This window comes from Pseudopodoces humilis, chromosome 6 (genome assembly GCF_049639895.1).
Source record: "Pseudopodoces humilis isolate 2021_Gansu_Grassland_sample_001 chromosome 6, ASM4963989v1, whole genome shotgun sequence".
Taxonomy (NCBI): Eukaryota; Metazoa; Chordata; class Aves; order Passeriformes; family Paridae; genus Pseudopodoces; species Pseudopodoces humilis.
The window spans coordinates 54,134,544-54,147,960 of record NC_142205.1 but is presented as its reverse complement, the minus strand read 5'-3'; the positions used below and the strand labels follow the sequence as shown (position 1 = coordinate 54,147,960).

Here is a 13,417-nt window from a genome sequence, read left to right as displayed (position 1 = left end):
ATCCACAAAGAAATTAATTTATAAATACTTCTCTTTTTCTTTATGGAAGCTGCAATTCTGGGCTAAACAGGAAAGATCAGATACACAAATTACTTGGCTTTATCTGTGTAGCCACTCTTGACTCCTGAGCAGGGAGAGAGGGCAGTGGCATCATGAACATCCTCACCATGGTGCATCATATAAACTAGCTTAGGGCTTTCTCTGCACAAAGGAATGAGAACCCACAGCATTGGAACCATAGGGCGTCAAAAACTATGCAAACATCATTGCCAAGTGCACACCTTTTCTGGTTTGATTAAGACACCTAGTTTTCAATGACTGGTTTCTCCATGGGGTTAAAAAAAGGGAGAACTAGGTGCTGTTTGTGATCAATAATACCTAGTTTAGTTCCTCAAGTGATATACACAAGTGCTTTTGCATTTACTTTTATCTGATCGAAGTAGAAATACCAGGAAAAGATTAACAGAACACGCCTTGTATCAATACAGCAGCAGCTGCAACAGCATTGCAAAAGCAGTGGAGAATTTTAGAGTGCTGCCAATAAAGTCCTTTCATCTCAAGTCTGAGCTTACAGAACCTTCTGACTTGTACAACAATCTTTTCAAAAGGAATCTCTGAAATAACACTCAGAGTTAATGTATTCCGGAAGAATTTGTGTGACTCCTGGTTTCGGTCCACTCCCAAAACCAAGGTTAGCAACTGAAAAGGGCTCCAGCTAAGAAATTTTAAGCAATCTTAATAATCTGATGAAAACAAACAAACAAAAACAGAAAAAGAGCAGAGATTTAACAGCATAAATTCCAGGTAACAAAGGTAAGCGCATTGGCCTGACTGACAGACTGATGGTGGGAGGTGCTTCTGCCCTGCATCCATGTGTCCATGAGCAGTTGGGGGCTCTGACTGCGAGTGAGGATTTTGCTGAGGTGGCAGTGAATGTGTGCTTGTAAAATTCCATGGCCTCAGCCTTCCACTGCATGACCTAGTGATGGGCAGATTTGCCCAACTGCCAGCAAAAGGCAGGCTCTGCCAAAACAGCACTAGAGAGTTCTTATTGATATATGTCCTTCTTACTGAGACTTACAAAGAAATGAATTTTGCAGGGTGCTGGCCACAAGCCTGAGAAGATTGAGCTTGTCCCCTCACACCACTAATGAGAGCATACCAATCAACACCGTGGCTAATTGGCTTCTCAGTCCACTGCTTCACCTTCCTGGCAGGTAAGGATCTCCTCCATCCTCTTGCCATTACCCTGCTCTGAATTTAATTTCTGGTTTGTGAACAAGGATTGCATCATTGCATCATAACAGCAGTTAATTAAGAATGAAAACCCACCCAAATCAATTACAACAAATCAAATTACTCTTAGGACAAAAATGCAGCAATGACTATTGCAGTGAAATATATGAAAAAGCTGTCTTGATGGTTCAGTATTTATAGTGGCCAGCAGCCACTGTAAATTCCCCAGTATAACAGGAAACAAACAGTGTGTGTGAAATGATCTCATCTTGTCAGGGTGCTGATTTTATGAGCACTTCTGTTGGTGCTTATCTTCAGACATGTAGATAGATCTACATGTGATCTGAGCATAACAGCTTTTGGAGATAGCAGGAAGAGAAGAGCAGTGAATAAATACAGGGGTGGGGGGGAAAAGAAAGGAAAGGAAAGAGGAAGCTGTTGGAAAAAAAGGAAATAGTTAAGGGTCAAAAAGATCCCTCTATTTGGTGGGTTTTGTTTAGATTTTGTTTCACATTTCTTTCCCCTTGTGAGTGAGATGAACTGTCCCCTAGCAGCATTGTTTATGCAAGCAAAATGTGTTCCCACACATGTAGTCTGAAGAGAGATCCCAGCAAGGCTTGTCGTGTGAGAGGAAGGGGCAAGCTCAGGCTTGAGACAGAAATGAATGTTTTGGAGAACTGAGATTTTTATGTAGACAACATGTAGAGGTGATAGAGAAGGTGGGAATGCACCACCGCTTTAAGCCATAGCCACAGGCACAAATAATGAGACATGGGATGCAGTATAAGGCTTTAGAGTTTGGTCTCTGCTCAAGGCAATGCATGGCGTGAGGTACAGCTGGTAGAGATGCCCACTGCTCAGGTCTCTTGTAGGCTTTCATTCACAAAGTACAACCACCAGGAGGTAAATTAAAAGAAAAGATTTAACCTACTTTACAGATCTTTGAGGGTGAAAAATTCCAGCATTTTCAAGTTCACCTGATTGCTGACTTCCCAAGAAAGAAGATGCGAAGACAGAGGAGAGAGGAGCAGGACTCCCTTCAAGAGATAGGTGGGTTTGGGCAAAGGTAAGACTACAAGGAAAAAGGAACAAAAGGAAGAAAACAGTCTTGCAAAGTGACTGGGGGTGGGTACTGGGGTGCCAGGGATGGCTGTGGGGTGCTGGTGCAGAGACAGTGGGATTTATACCTGCAGATAGGATACCCAGATGAGAGATGGTCATGTTACCACAGGGAATTTCTGAAGTTTTTTACCAGGAGTGTGTTCTTAACAGCACTGAAAATATGGCTGGATGGAGCAGATGACAGCCAGCATAAATCAACAGAGGGCAGCTAATTAACAACAGCGAGGGACACAGCCCAGTGTTTCAGCTGTTGTGAGGTGCTGTTTTTCTAGCAAGGGAGTTTAGATGCAGTGGTGAATTGACACTATTTAAAAAGTTTCCTTGTTTTTCTACATATATCTGTTGGGATGGGCTGGTCTGACCCCTCTGGCTGATTCTCTGAAAAGTAAATGGGTTTGGAGGGCTTTGCCTATGTTGGGGGAAAATAATCTTTCCCTAATGAGAAATACCCAAAGACCCTGAAAAAGACCTTTTTTTTTTTTTTTAATCAATGTGTTGAGGATATGAGGCTGCTATGACATTTCTTTCTATATCTGACTCCCTCCTGTCCTTCCCCAAGAATATATTTCCAAACTGGTCAGACTCACACACAGGTATGTGAGGTGGCAGATGTGTTAGGATATTGGTTTCATGGGACCTGGGGCCCAAGCAGGGGCAGGAGACCAGTGCTGAGCTTTCTTTGGAGCATGTGCTCTGCTAGATACCAAAGAATCAAGTCATAAGGTTGCTGCTGTCTCTGCTTCCCAGATAGGAGCAGAAAAAGTTCCACTTTTCTTAGGGAAAAAACTTAGGATTCTAATGAGGACGATGGAGAAGGTGTGGGTTGTCTTCTCCAGAGTTTCTTCCCATGGCTAAGGGAGGATGAGAAAGGATGCATGACTTTCCTTGAACAGTAATGCCTAGGAGCCTCAGATAAAGCTCTCATTTAATTTTCTGTTTATGCATCAGATGGCTGCAGGCTTCATAAGACTTTGAGCATCCTTTAAAGAAATGTGTTCATTTGGGGGCAGGTTGCTTTATAAGGATGGGGGTTTGTTTGGGTTTTTTGCGAGTTAGGGAGGAGCAGTGTCAAGAGGATCAGAGATGTTGGGGATTTTAAAGAACAATTGGACTGAATGACAGCAATGCTCACAAGTGCAGCTCCTAAATGCACATAAATGTTTGTGGAAGAACTTCAGAGTAGTAAACACAAAGTGCTTGTTTATTTATTTTTTTATAAACAAAGAACACTAAAGGAAAATTAACATGATTGGAGAAAATAAGGAGATGAACTCGAACAGCTTGCTGCAGTAAATGGATTTTGTCGGCTTTAATGTATGTGCCAGTGACACTTCAGGTATAAATGAGGACTTGAGAAGCTCTTAAATCTGAAGATGGAAGCTGATGAAACGTGATATTCTTCCTGTATTTAAATTAGGCTTAGCAACTACTAGATGATCACTTAAACTGTATTTGATCCATCATTTCCATGTCTTAATAGTCCTTAATTTCTCCAGCTATTTCGAAGGAATTTATAGCTATTGTCCTGTTAAGAACCTTCATTGAATTAATTTTTGGGTTAGCTTTGTTAACTTTGAATAAAGGTGAAAATCAAGACCTCTGTGTGGAGATAAAAGATGACCATATTTTGCAAACAACAAATAGAGAAAAACCTCACATGTAGTGTAAGCATTTCTAAGTAATTTGATAATAACTCTTTTTGCTAAAACAAAAAAGCCATCAGGTGTTATATATCTGTTGCCTCTGTATGATGTCTTTATGGAGAACTGAAGATTTTCCAGGCCTGCTCTGTTAAATTTAGTTCAGCTTGGGCTCCACTGATTGTGAGGCCTTTTATTTTTCACAGATATTTTCTTTGCGTTCATAACACTATTCATGCCTCTGAGGAAAGGCAGGAAGGGGGTAAATACCTGCTACAACCTAAATGACAGCACTGTTTGTTGGTACAGAATAAAAGCCTGAAGTTTTTCAGCATGCAGTGAATAGATCAATGTGTACTTAGAAGCAGAAAGAGCCTCCCTGGTTATCCAGGCTCATCCCTGCAGGCTGTAAGTTGTGAGTGATTCAGCTATCTGTCCTTCTGGTAGAACTTATTTTTCTCCTCCTGCAATTAAGTCCTGACAGAGGACTGTTTGAAAGCACAATGCTTTTCCATTGCTTTGTGGAGACAAATGGCTGTTGGCTGACTGACTGTGTTTGGGTCAGCCCCCAGGGCTGCAGGTGCTGCACACAGAGATGCCAGTCTGCCCTGTTTAACACCTCTCCTGCCTGGACATCACTGTACCATCCACCCTGCTCCAGCCAGCAGCAATATGGTCAGCAAAGGGTGGCTACTCACTGTGCTTAGCTGCAGTGAGGAGAAGGAGGCAGTGAAGGGCTCCAACCTCTCCAGAACTGCTGCCAAGAGCTGATGGTCCAGGTGCCATGGCCATGCTCACCCTTCTTTTGAGGCAAACAACTGTGCACACCCAACACAAAGGAATTTTTTATATAAGCGTGCATAAATCTACCGGCCAAGAGGATGAAGAGAAACTTTCTCTCTGAGATACTTACCTAGGAGCAGGATCTATCTGAGGCATTGGTGTACTTCTCCAGAGAAGCATGTCTCTTGCTCAGCTAAATAAAACACAGTAATAACTCCTAGTGCAGTGCTTGGGCCATTGTCGAGATCTGAAGCATTTTTTATTAGGCCCTTTAATCTGGATTTAGAAACTACACCTCCTTGGCTTTGAATGTCCATGTCTTAGAGGGAATTGCTTCCCCCCACCCACTATCTCTCTGATCCCTAAATATCACTGCTTTCCAGGAGAACTGGTTAAAATTTTAAGTGGCTGAAAATAAAGGATGGAATAGTTCTGCTGCTTGGCACAGGCTGTGGGTTACCCAATTTATGCTTCATGGTCCCTAGGGAAGTGGAAGCAGAAGTCCTTTGCCTGTGTGACAGAGCTGGGAAAGATGAGATGCTCTTAGTCCTGAAGAATCCAAACAGGGATCCAAAGATAACTGAAGATTTTTATCTTGCACTCTCTGGACACAATCTCCCTGTGCTGTAGAGAGAGCTTAAAGCAGGGCTAGATGAACTGGGCTTGTGGAGAGTCCAGATTTAATTCTGAGCCCAGCACAGGGTATATGAACCGAGTTCTTTGCTCTGCAACCATTCCTAATTATTAGAGCCACTCACTCCTCATAGTCTACTTATTAAAATTATTAGCTTAGAGCTCCTCTGTTATAGCATGGTCCTAGAAGAAGTCTTTTATTTGCTTTTTCTTCACCTTAACAAACAAATTACCTGCTCCTGCTCTTTGCAACGATAACCTGACAGCAAGGACAGCACTTGCCATAAACTACTTCTGTGCTGGTTGCTTTCAGTCAGACTTTCATCAGATTACAGTATGAAATGAGGTTTTGCTCTGTCAGCAGGAGGAGTTAAAAGAAGCTGGCTTGTAAACAATGAACAGTTATGCTGGGAATCAACTTCCAAGGAGAGGACAAACTCCTTCAGAATATAACCAGGTGGAAATTAATGTTAGGCAAATGGATAAGGTTTCTCACAACCAAGTGAACCAGAACGCTTAATTTCCCTTGTCCATTTTGCAGATGAAGTTTGTACTTCTCTTCCAGAAGAATTCCAGCATGTCAAGCCCCCACTCAGTGAAAGCACATGGATTTTATGGCCTTCACAATATTGCTGTTGCTTTTTTTTTTTTTTTTTTTTCTGTTTTAAGAGTAGAGGAAAAAGGAAAATTGCAAAGAAGGAAGCTAATTAGAGAAAATGGGCTTAATTTGGAAGCCACAGGTACCTCTTTTATAAGCTTTTGTTGAGCTTGTGCCCACAGTAAATTTAAACATGCTTTAGAGAGTTGGTAAATCTCTGTTTGCTGTGGCCTGCTTTAAATGGGGAGCTTTCAGCACTACTTTGCTCATAGCTAAGGGCACAGATGAGGTAATAAAACCAACAAATCCTGGGAAATACCCACTCAGCTGTGAGAAACATTTCCTTGAATCCCTTGTTTTTTTGGGTCCATATAAAACAACTTTTATTGTTTCAGTAAGATGCATGGTAGCTACATCACCGTAGGTTTAACAGGGGCTGTTGTGAGGTTTGATTCCTCAGCTCTCTGCTGCCTTCTGTCTTGCCAGTCAGGCATTTCAAGCCTCTTTCAGAAAGAATGTCATTTGTTATCACAATTTCATCTTGCAGGTCTTGGTCAGCCTAACTGTGGAAGGTTTCATTGCAAGAATTGAATGCTGATCGAACTGAACCACCCCAGCTGAGTGAAGCGTGACCTGTGTACACCTCTCCATTGAATGGGAGTCACTTAGGTGAATTAATGTTAAAACAGTAAAAATCAAAGCAATGCAATCACATTTACAAACTGAAGCTGCATTTGGTGGAGGTACCTAATTAGACATCCAGGGTGTAGTGCTGTGGCTTGCACAGTGCTGAGGCTGTGCAGGAGCAAACTGAGGGGTCTGCTTTTCAGCAGGGCCAATTCACACTGAATGTGGTGAATGTGTGGGTGCCCCTGTGGCACAAGCTTGCCAAAGAGGGCTGCCTGGAGGAAGTCAAATTGTGATGTCCCATTATTGCTTGCTAGCAGCAGCATTTGTGCTTTTACCCCATTTAAGGACAGGAATAGTGTCTCATGACCTGGAACCTCAAACCAAGGCTACACCTTTATCACCCCTCTCTTTCCAAACTACACAGCAAGCACTTGATCTGGAGAGGTGAGAAATGCTTGTCATCTGCAGGAGCTTCAGCTGGATGGTGAATGGCCCAGTATGTTTCTGCCTGGATCTCCTTGCTTAGGGAAAAAGGTCTGCTAATAGCTGATACGAGTCACAGCCTAGCAGCTCTGGAATTCACATTTTGAGAGCCTCAGTTAGGTCTCTGGTGTCACCCTAATGACTAACACATTAGCAGTTCTGAAAATCCATGTGCAAAGGAATTACCTGCCTAAAGAGCACTGTGATAATCTAGTGGCATGTGTCTTGTGTTAGTTTCCAAGAGCTGAGACACAGTCATTGAATGTTTAGTGTCTTGTCATCTCTATGCCACCACTGTAAAAGTGGAGTGATTTACACCTGCTGGATAGGAATGCATGGACTGATTGAAAAGGGTAAGAGGTCTCTGTGTAGTTTGTATTAAATTTGTTGTGCCTCTTAGCATGTTAGAATTGTATGGGAAGCAATCTTGGCATAGGATGGGGATGACCAATGGCACTTCACGGTCTTGTGCCACTGAAGAACTGGAAAGTTGTTTCTGTCTGTAGAGGAAAAAGCCACAAACCCCAAATCAAAATTCACATCCCAGATAAATACTAAAATTCCCCCTCAACCGTAGGATGGCAGTAGTACCAGTCCCCTGGTAAATCTGAATCCTGAAGAAAAGCTGTGCCACTGAACTCCAGCCCTCCACTGGTATGAAGGACTGAATTTCCTTTATGAGCAACCAGAATGGCTATGCTTCCCTGAGACAGGGGAGGTAGTAGTCTTTGAAGGGGAGCCTTCAAAAAAAGAGGTTTTAGCATGACACTGATTTTATCAAAATACTTGGCTCTTTAAAAAAAGTTTACCAGCCAGGCTTGAGTCTAAAAAGCAGATGTGGTAGATATAAATGAAATAGAAATAGTAAAGAGCTCAACAGTGACAGATGGGCTGAGCCCAGGCTCTGAAGGCAACTCAAAAAAATAATCAGATTGAAAAGTTGAAAGAATTAAGACTTTAGGTATGCAGGCAAAACTGGACTCAATCAATATAGTTATTTCTTTTTTTAAATAAAATTTCAGTTAAGATCCCCATACATATATGTAAATGTAAATAAATAAAAATAATATAATAAAATAAATAAAAAATAAATAAAAATTAATTAAATAAATAAAATAATAAAATTAAATAAAAAACAGAAGCTGCTCTGGCAGGGTCGTTTTGTTTTGTGTTTGTTTGTTTGTTTTTGTTTCTGTTGCCTTTTCAAACAAAACCACCTCATCTGAGCACAGCATTAGTAACTACTGTAATTCTGAAAAAAACATTTGAGGGAATGTTTGTAAGGTCTCAACAGACTCCATGCAAGATTGATTTGGGAAATGACAAATGGCCATTAATCCAGGAAACTCTGGCCCTTTAATGAAATGGCTTAAAGAGCAGCACAGGAAAAGATGATCAAAGGCAGATCCTTTCTTAGTAACTACAAATGTGGAGCAGAGATAAGAAGAGTGAACAAGTGTCTGATTGCCTTTTACAATGAGATTATTACTCTGTGTGATCATTAGATATGAATGAGGTCTTTTAATCACTGTTGCTAGGCCTGGTCATTGCCCATCAGCTGAATTCTAACAGAGGTGTGGTGTAATTTATTTAATATTAATAAAGATATTCCCTCCCTCACCAAATAACTCACTATCTGTTTTGACTTGCAGACCTTGCAGAGCATTGGGATGGTGCTGTCTGCCAGCTTTTGGCCATTGCTTTTGGCTAGTGAATGAATAATGACACATTTACCACTTTGAAATTTCTTCAGAGCAGAAATTTGCAATATCCTCATTGAGCTACCTCCGTGGAAATCTCATCTTTTATCCCTCACTTCCTTGAACTGTTCATTTGCTGTAAGACACTCTGTGAAATCTTGAATTTTACCATAAGTTTCTGTCCACAGTTGCGCTCTGTCACACTGGTAACTACTGGTGTATCAGGGACTACTGGATTTTAAGGTGCTATGGGGTCCTGCCCCATTCTCAGCTTTCCACTTTGCAGCTGCCCAGATTTTCCTTACAGCTGGCTGCTCCACCATCTCTTTGCAGCATCCTGTGTCAGTGTGTATTTCTATATCTAGACATTTCTGATGCATATGGCAACGTGTCTTGTGCACCCCGCTCTTGAGCCTCTGATGGATGGCAGGCATCCTGATTACTAATCTTTTATCCAACTGCTATTCAAATTCATTCTCAAATGCCTCATTACATCATTTGCACAGCCACACTAATTAAACATGATACTTCTCATGGTTTCCAAGCATCAGTTCAGCATGTTCCACTTCACTACAAAACCTTTCTCTCTTCGTGCCAGTCTCACTGCTGCCATCCCTGCAACTACCTTCAGTATTTCCTGCACTTCCCAGCCCTGACTGAGCACCAAACTTATTGAAGCTACCTCTGTCCTGGACTGGCAGTGAGAGAGATAATGGACGCTGTCTCTGCATTACTGGCATTTGACATTTTGTGATAACAGCTCCCTCTATCAGCTACCAAAAGGCACTGAATAATAATACTGGGAAAAGAGCCATCCCCACTAAAACCTGCAAAATTATCCTAATAAAATCAGTAATGAGATCTAGTTTTAAAATAACACACATCCATCTCCTGCATACAGATAAAATGCAGACCTCCATTGACATCCAGTCAATGCCAAATTCATTCCACACTGTGGCTTGAAGATTGACCTTGAAGCATTATTTGTTGCTTTTCTTTGGGTAGTGCTCCTCATCTTTAAATTCTTTTGAAGCACCTGACCAGAAAGTTAAAGTCGTGAAAGAAATGCAATATGTAAAAGTTCAGTTGATTTAAGGTACAGAATATAGAAATTATTGTATTCTGGATACCATAAATTAAAAGGATTACTGACAGCAGTGGTTTCTGAAGAGGAATTTCCAATTTGAATTGAAAAATCAAATATGTTGGTGGAGAGAAGGGCTTCTTTTATCACAAAAGTTAATAACAGCTCCCTTGGTTTAGCTGACAGTTTGCCTTTACCTCCAAAGATAATTGTGTTATTTTACATGGCTGTACAGAGATAGTTATGCTGCTAAGCACAAAGTTGCCATATAGGTTTGCTAAGTGCTCACAATATAAAATAGCATATATGCTGGAGCCCTCTTTATCTTGTGCTGTAAGTCAATTACTTTTCCCTCCAGATGAGAGTGGAAGTTAATTATTTTGGGAAGGGTCAACTTGACCTCACAGATTGTAGTCACATTGCAGCATTTAGAGACAGATTTTCTATTATGGCTGTATTTTTATCTCTGAAGTCAAAATCATTCAATCAATGAAATCATTCAATCAATGAAAAGATAAGTCATAATTATTTGCCCCCACTGACGATGTTTTAACACATCATCTCTGAGCCATGTCCACTTAAGTAGAACTGGCAAATGCATGTAGGTGTAATGCAAATTTTTGGTATTAAAATCTACAATCTATATATATATATATGTTTGCCCTCACAAAACATAGGCTGCCTTAGAATTGGACTTCAGTCTCTGGATGGCTATTATTGAAACCATTCAGGAAAGCTGGAGATCAAAATCCATCAGAGAGTTTTGGAAGCCCCAGAGAATTTCAAAAGTGTGAGGCTGAGTTCAGACCTGGCACAGGGCTTTATGCTGTTCATCCACCCGTGGAGCAACTCAAGTTTAGATGCAATGAGATGGCTCTGTTGTATATTGACATCAGGAACTGAGACAGGGAGGGCTTAACCTGGGAGTTTCTGTGCATTAACCCACAGGGTGTCACGCTGATTGATGCAGCAACGCCGTGTGCTGAGCCCACAGAAAACACTTCAATGCAGGCTCTGTAGCAAGAGAGCAGGAGAAAACATTTATGTTGTGCTATCTGCACACTGCAGTGTTCAAAGCGACAAAGGCAATGGTATGTATGTTTCTAATCCTGAGTTTCTGTTGTAGTCATTTCTGTGTGTATTTTTGGGACAGCTTGAAGGAAAAAAGAGGGTGATGTGTTTTACATGACTGTCATCTGCTACTAGGATGCCATTTTTATCCTCCCTTTCATCCCATTCTCACTTTTCTTTCCTCCACATGGTTTTACCTGCTCTTTTCACATTCTGCAGTTCAGGCCTAGCTCAGGTATCAAGAAGCATGGGGAATAAAACAGCGAGCACAATGGAACTGATAAAGGAGCCTATATACAGATAACTACTCCCTGGGATAGAAGTAACCAAGAAATATGTTGTGAAACTTTGTAATGATTACCAGGTAACTGATGCCATGAAGAACATATAACCAGTGGGAAATTGTTACCAAAAATAGAACCCTTGTAAGTGCCATACAAGTAAAACCCTATATTAACACCTTGTATACTCAATAAAATTGGCTTCTGATCTCAACTCAGATGTCCCCGTCTCTCAATAGCCAGTAAAGAATTTCAGTTCTAGTTCTTGATCAAGAATTTGAGTCCAGTTTTAGTTGTTCTCAACAACTGATATTATTTCTACTAGCATTTATTGTTAAAACTAGACTTACTCATATTTCCTAATAAACTGGAAATAAAAGTTTTTTCTTTTTCTTTGTAAAACCCCTAAGAGGTGTAGCTTGAGTCTCTGCAAAATACATGAAAAGAGAAAATTGTTAATCTCTGGATGCAGCAGCCAACATAGTGTGAAATTCAACTCTGTGATGGCAACAATATAATTCCATAATATTACCGCTCTTTATAGAGATAAGCTTTTCAGCTACAGTTTTGTTCTAGTTATACCAAAATCATGTTTTAATTTTTCTTAATGGAATGGCCAATTTTTCAATTGAACAGTGGTTTTGTTAGTAAAAATATTACTGTTTGGTTTTGAGCAGTAGACTCTGCAGCTCATAGATCTAATTTCCTTTTCCTAAAGAAACACTGCTAATGCATAACTTTTGGAAGAAATTCACCCAATGAGGAGTAGCAGGAATGAAATGATTAAACAACATGAAACAAAATTAATCAAATGAACTTAATCTGTTAAAAGTGGAAGGTGGGAGTAAACCACCTCTTATCTGAGCTTTTGAGCACGTCTGAAACTTCCCCGTGGAGCTGCAAGCAAAAGTGGGTGGGGATGGACATGGAGGCTGGGAATGCTGCTTTTACAGGTGTGCTCAATTCCCAAAGGAAATAGCTCATCCTATTGTTATGCCTGGAAGATATTCCCAAACCAGCAGTATTTCCTCTTTGAATACAGAATTAACTTTTTCAATAATGTAAAAATGAAATTAATTTCAGGTCATTTCAACTCAAAAACAGACAAGGAGAGCCCTTAAGGATTTGGTTACTTCTAGCAGAGCTCTTTTGCCTAAAGTTATACAGATAACGAGGCTCATCAGATCTTCCAGTGAAATTCTTATTTGTGGATGTGTGAGAACCTATGAGAAGCTAAACTGATGAAATCTTATTTCCTGTTTTTTTTTACCTCCTCTCAGGCTGCCCTGCATTTTAAATAAGTTAAACTAGGTTCCTTCCAGACCTCTCAAGCATTCAGCAAGGGCATTGCCCCTGTGGATTGCTTTCACCTGAACCTGATGGTGATCAGCTGGGGACCCCATGGCAGAAGAAAACCCTGAACAGCTCTCACTCAAGTGTATAACAGGGTGTGAGGTCAGTGCTAATGCTGAGAACAAAGGTCTCTGGAACATGTAACTCTACATCCTGACCAGCTTTGTGTTTCCTGTGGACTTCCAGAGGATTGGACTAATCTTTGCTCCTTGTCTGGCACCGCCAAGGCAAAAGGTGGGAATAGATTTCTGTTTGATGCAAAGGAGGATATGTCTAAATTGACCCAATAAATCTGAATGTAGCATATGAATCAAGCTTGCTTTAAAAGTCAGTTTGGCATCAGTGCTCTAAGTTTTATTTCTCATAATAATAATTTGGATTTTAATGTAACTTCTGTATCGTGCAGTGTGATTTTTTTTTTTAGGTCTCTACAATAATTTTTTGCTCTTTGGTCTCCCTTAAACTTGTCTCTAGCCCACACAAATAATCTGAAGATCTCAAATTAATGCATGCGTGCCACAGTGCAATTGTAGCTGCATGCTCTTGCAAAGAACTCCTGGAAGTTTGTTTTAACTTGGAGTTCCTTAGTATTAAGTGCTCTGCTGTTTGCTGTTAGAGTGGCTGTTTCTGCCTTCAAGGCAGAGGCAGCTTCTTGCTGCGGCTGGAAATTGGAAAAGAGACAGGTTTTGTGTTTGCTTCCCTTTGTCCCTGGACCTCTCTCTTCTCCAAAGCTACTCTTCACGTCTGCTTATTTTTTACTGTATTTTGACTTCCTTATCAGCTTGCTTGAAAGCTGCAGGTAT

At 40.8% G+C, this 13,417-nt stretch overlaps 1 long non-coding RNA gene across 2 annotated transcripts in view; it reads left to right on the top strand.

The window, feature by feature from the left end:
- Positions 1-8,147, top strand: part of LOC148184187 (uncharacterized) — a 38,753-nt gene extending 30,606 nt beyond the window's left edge. For both annotated transcript variants that reach the window (XR_015772756.1, XR_015772755.1), the window contains 3 exons: positions 1,101-1,217; positions 2,175-2,286; positions 6,560-8,147. This is a non-coding gene — a long non-coding RNA (uncharacterized LOC148184187). The remainder of the gene's footprint in view (positions 1-1,100; positions 1,218-2,174; positions 2,287-6,559) is intronic.
- Positions 8,148-13,417: the final 5,270 nt, after the last annotated feature.